Consider the following 5,588-nt stretch of genomic DNA (forward strand, 5'->3'; position numbering starts at 1 on the left):
AAAGAAAACAAGTAATGTTTGATTAAATAAAGTAAGTTTGTACTAGCTGCGTCTAGCAAAGTCTACTGCTCTCGGCTTATATAAAGGATATCGGGGACTCCTAGGGTACAAAGATCCTAGTCATCTATGTACGAAGAGGTAGATTCCTTCATGAATCTAGCGTCTTGTTGTGTATGCCAAGTCTTTTGGATTTCCCTTGTATACGCCATGGCTGCTTGATGCGGCCCATAATGGAATCGATAAGGGGTCCTCATCCCAGCCCACCAGGCCGAGAGTCGACGTGGTGAGAGGCCCCTTAGCCCACCAGGGGTCTGTTATTTCTCACTTTTATTCCTTATAATTTATTTAAATAAAGAGTTTTATCATATAGAACTGGTGTCAGGTGCACAGTAAAGCCACCATAAGGCCATTTCATGCCACCTGGCCTGGGCCAATGGACAACTCATAGCAGACCCATCGGCCGACTTATTTCAGCTGGACGTTGGCTAAGTTCACGCTAACATTCCGTGCGGCCCAGGCACCTGATCAGAGCAAGACCGTAAACTTATGCTGTACAGGCGACGGTCACAGAAAAAAAAATATGTTAGGGCATCTTCAAAGCTGACCCGCAAACCGGAAACCGCATCCGTCCGCAGACACAAATGTGAAAGCCGGCCATTCAATACTATCCGCATACAGCTCAAAACAAACTCAAACAAACCGGATGGAATTCATCAAACACGACGGAATTTATAAAAGTTCGGACATAATTTACATAAAAAGTTCGATATTTTGACCGTTTAATTAATAAGTACTCCCTCCGTCCCATAATATAAGAACATTTTTGACACTAGTGTAGTGTTAAAAACGTTCTTATATTTTGGGACAGAGGGAGTAAAAAGATGCTACAACTTGTACCGGACGACCACCTCATACGTGCGGCTGCCCTGCCATGATGCACCGCCGTCGCCGTCCGTGTCGACGTTGTTCATCCAGCGGTAGAAGGGCGCTGGCCTGCCACAACAGCCTTGTCCGACCACTGCCTGCCGCTCGCGGAGGAGCCGCTCAGCCTCCTCCCGCGAGGTGCGGAGGGCCGCCGCGACCAATGCCGACGGTGAACGCGGAGCTTAGGCGGCGGCCTTGCCCCTGTTAGCGTTGGCGGAGGAGTCGCTAAGCAACCACTCCATGCCGTCAAGGCGGCGACCGTCTCCACGGTGATGACAGAGCAATCGAGGGCTCACACGGCAGCGAGGTATGGGTCATTGCAGACCCATTCTGGCATTGCATCTAACTTGGCGAAGGCGGAGCGGCGTTGCGCCGGTCGTCCCGCGCCTGTTGCCTTGCCGCTTGTTCCTCCCTGGACACGATGGCCCTCAAGCCCGAGTGACCGCTGCCTCCGTGATAGTGGAGGATGCGCCCCCGCGCCTTCGTGATCGTAGGCGGGAGCTCGTCCTCGATGGGGCGATGGTTGTGGCGTGGCAGCGGCGCGAGCCTATCAATGCGGGTGTCCCTGTTGTGCACCGACGACCACGCTGGCTCCTCCTTCACGCGGTGTCTAATTTGGACACCGTGGTTGCGCACGGGGGAGGGGGCGCGGGCTCTTCCTTGACGCGTCGTCCGATCTGGACGCCGCCGTGCTGGTGCGGGGTGGCACGGGTTCCTTCTTGACCCACCGGAGTGGGACGTTGGCTCCCTTTTCATGCGGTAGCGTGGCAGGGACGACAACTCCTCCTTGATATGCGCCGGCGATGGAGGCGCCGGGTCCATTTGACGGAGTGATCAATCCGTCATGATCTCCATCATCATCTTCTTTGAGCAGCTTCCGCGAGGAGGCGGTAATGCTGCTGCGGCTCGTGGTGCTCCTCGTCGCTGAAGAGATGGCGATCTTCTCCTTGTCGGAGGAGCCGATCGCCGTGGATGCCGAAGGTCACGGAGAGCGATGGCAGTGGCGCCAAGATCCGCTTAACGAACAACTGCCACTACCTCCGCCTACCGGCGCGGAGAACCATGACTTTGACATCGCCGCTGGAGTTGGAGGTGCTCGGAGAGACGAAGTGCGAATGTGCATCGTGGGCGCGCGACTTAAATTGCAGCCAGGCCATGCAAAGGGCCGGTCAGGCCGCTTCAATGCGGCGCAGCGGTCGGAGTTTCATTTCTTAGGATGCAGCGCCCGCATTGAAGCGACAATGCCCGAGATTTTGCGTATGGTCTCACGTCCCTCGGTATCAATGCCGGCCACTGCATACTCTGGACCGGCATGAATGCGATGTGGCAAGCGGCCCGGGCGTTGGATGAAAAGCGTGCGAGAGGCATGTGGTTTTTTTGGGTAGGCCACGGTCGGCAGAAGCAGGCGTGGCAGCAGTCCGGACGCCCGCAAAACGCATCAGTTTGTCTCGGGTTTGTGAAAAAAATTACATCAGATTAGTCTTTAAACCAATGGAGACCCATGTTGGATGGCAAAACGCCACTCTCCCGCGGATGATATTACTATCTTCATCTCGGATCCTCAGCCTAGCCAACAGTTAAACTCAGTCTACAAATGCACTGTGAACAACAAGTAAAAACATAAAGCTATCGCCTGAAATCAGGGACGATGCACCAAGGGGGTCGTCCTTGGGCTTCACGTCTTGGAAGGTCAAACGTGATCGGGCAGTTTGGGCAAGCATGATCATGGCGAGCTCCCTAGACAACGACACCACGATTAGAATCGGCACCTGTCGATTCAGACAGAGTAACAGAGCACGCTTCACTGAACTCCGAAGTAACCTTTCAAAATCTGGTGCGCGCATCAAGGATATGTGAACTGACGATGAGCCTAAATGAGCATAGCAAAGTAGTAGTGCTTTCCGATTGCCACCATAGTTAGCAAGTGAACAAGTCAACGTTTATTAAACTGACCCAGAATTTTAGTAGCAAGGAACAAACACGTGGAGTACGAGCTGCAGTTAGTGCACGACCCAGAATTTTAAAAACTACTGTAGCACGGTGCCGTTTGATTTTGAAGCAGCTTGAGCAATGTGTTAAAGAAAAAGAAAATTCAAGTCTCAGCTACCCTGTGTTTTGCACTGGAATGATTGAGATGCTTTCTGCGCATATTTTTTTCTATCAACCCTGCTTTTGTCTGATTTTATGCCACCCATGAATCATTTACAAATACTCTTGGGTACTGTTTTATTTGGACGACCGTTTGCCCAAACGAGTTCATTATTCTTCCAAGTAGGACACTTCGGAGTTGGGAAAACGTCTGTTATTGCTCATACCGATGGTGATTTGACGTCTGAAGTCTGAAGATTTGATTGAAGCCTGAAGATTTGCAGAAGCTAGAAAAGTAGAGAGGCTTTACTCTGAAATATGACAGAATGGGAGGAGCTAAACAGAGAAGATGCAACCTGAGTACCCCCCACTGATTGAGCCTGTCTGACATCTCTTCTTCCTCTCCTCGTTGGCCGTTCTCAACCATCCATCCACGCTGCCGCTGCTTCTTCTCCACCATCTCAACCCCCCTGCTGTTGCTGCTGCTGCTGCTGCTGCACCTAGGTCGGCTGCTCTTCTTCCATCTACCCGTTGAAAGCCTGCTGCTGCTTCGTTGCTTCACCTGCTTGCACTCACAGGTTTGTCTCCAGTCCGGTCGTCGTCTTGTAGTTTTATAAGTTGACTGGCTTCGGATGTTTATATTTTATCCTCACTGGTTAGTTATATTTTGGATCTTGGGGATCGGGAGTTTACTGTGGCTTTGGATCTCGGGTGGATCTGGTTTTTGTTTTTTTATTTCGAAAAGAGAGTGGATCTAGAGGACAATAACTCAAGTTAATTAACTCTGTATTTTTCGAACGGCGCATCATTTCAGGTGGATCTAAAGCAGGCTGAATGGAAGCTGTTTCAGTTAATCACTCCAGGCTCGCCCTTTCAAGTTAATCACTCTTCCAGCTCAGGTACAGATTCTTACATCATTATTATGTTTTTACTCCGAAAATCATTGGAATAGGAACTTGCTGGTATGGTATGGATGGGCTGTTGAAGTCTCTCTGGCCCCATTTGTTTCCTGGCCTTTTTTCTACAGAAACTTCATTCATTCAGCAGGTTGTTTAAATGTTTCAGGTGCAGTGCAGTCATATGTGCAGCTTATGGTATCAAGAAACTTGTGTGCGAACAAGTGAACGCCGTGAAAGATACAAACTCAATGTCCCTACATCCCACAATGTGACAGACTGACAGTTGACCAACGAGTCACTGCACTTTATGAAAATGCTGCTAAACTTGTTGGTATGGAGGGCCCAACCAATGAGATTGTCAGTTGGCTGAAAGATGAGGAGAAGAAGTTGAAGGTTGTATCGATAGTTGGTTTTGGAGGTTTGGGTAAAACAACACTTGCCAATCAGGTATACCATAAGCTGGAGGGGGAATTTCAGTGTGGTGCATTTGTACAACTGTCTCAAAAGCCAAATTTTCCCAAACTTTTGCATAGTTTACTAACCAAACCTCCAAAAAATCTTTTCATGATTGTGATTTAAATGTTCTTCTCGACCAACTCGGAGAAAATCTAAAAAACAAGAGGTACATATTTTTACTTTGTATATTCACTAGTGCAGAACCGGGCTATAGCACCGTTCGTAAGGGCCTTTAGTCCCGATTCTGTAACTGGCACTAAAGGGTGGGGACTAAAGGTCCCCCCTTTAGTACCGGTTCTGCATGAACCGGGGCCAAAGGCCCACCACGTGGCATGAGCCCGCGTTGTGGTCTGGGGAACCTTTAGTACCGGTTGGTAACACCAACCGGTACTAAAGGATAAATTCTTTTGAATATTTTTTTATTTTTTTGAAAAAAAATTTGATTTTTTTTTCAATTTTCAAATTTCTGAATTATTTGACGCTTTTGTCTCTAATCACTGCTCATCATTGCTCTAATCACCCCTCATCATTCCAAATCGTCTAACTTCCCGGCCGGTCACCCATCTTCTCACTACTCCAGCCTGAACACGCTTAACTTCCGAGTTCTATTCCCCCTAGTTTCCAAGTCTGCACGTGTTGTTTACCAGACAATAGTAAGCTGTCAATCCTATTAACCCTCAAGAATTCAGCTAGAGCATGCGGTCACATGTTTCACCGTTTTAGTTTGAAACTATTATTCTAAAAAATTATTATTATTTAGTAACTGAAATATTTCTTGAATAAGTAGTTTGACCATAGTTTGACCAAAAGTCAAGAAAACTAAAATAATTATTTATTAACACTAATATCTCTTGAATAATTAGTTTGACCATAGTTTGACCACGATTTGACCAGATTTAACGAAAATTAAAAAAAACTGAAATTTGAGCATAACCTTTTTTCCTTTTAGAATTTGAGGATTCTAAAAAATTGCAAACAGGCCGTAGGCTGTCAAAATCGGATGCGCATTTTCGTGCTGATTTTGTTGATATAGTATGCGTTTTTTGACATCGTATGCAAAACATATGGCCGTTTTACATTTTCATAACACTTTTTTGCAAAACATGTCAAATTTAAGTTTTTTAATTTTCCTAACTAGTAGATGTAGTAACATAACTACATCTCGAAGGATTTTAATTTTTGAAGTTTTTACGATTTTCTTTTACTTTTTACAAAAATGAA

The 5,588-nt window shown here is 47.1% G+C and overlaps 1 long non-coding RNA gene across 2 annotated transcripts in view; it reads left to right on the forward strand.

Annotated features, from left to right (window-relative positions):
* The first annotated feature begins 3,378 nt into the window (after positions 1–3,378).
* LOC119278819 overlaps positions 3,379–5,588 on the forward strand; it is a 4,061-nt gene continuing 1,851 nt past the window's right edge. The window contains exons 1-3 of one of the 2 annotated variants that reach the window (XR_005137985.1): positions 3,379–3,590; positions 3,827–3,911; positions 4,078–4,358. This is a non-coding gene — a long non-coding RNA (uncharacterized LOC119278819). Of the gene's footprint in view, positions 3,591–3,826; positions 3,912–4,077; positions 4,508–5,588 lie in introns of those variants that run through there. The other variant, XR_005137984.1, reaches the window with a different exon arrangement.

The sequence above is a fragment of the Triticum dicoccoides genome, chromosome 3B, assembly GCF_002162155.2.
Source record: "Triticum dicoccoides isolate Atlit2015 ecotype Zavitan chromosome 3B, WEW_v2.0, whole genome shotgun sequence".
NCBI lineage: Eukaryota > Viridiplantae > Streptophyta > Magnoliopsida > Poales > Poaceae > Triticum > Triticum dicoccoides.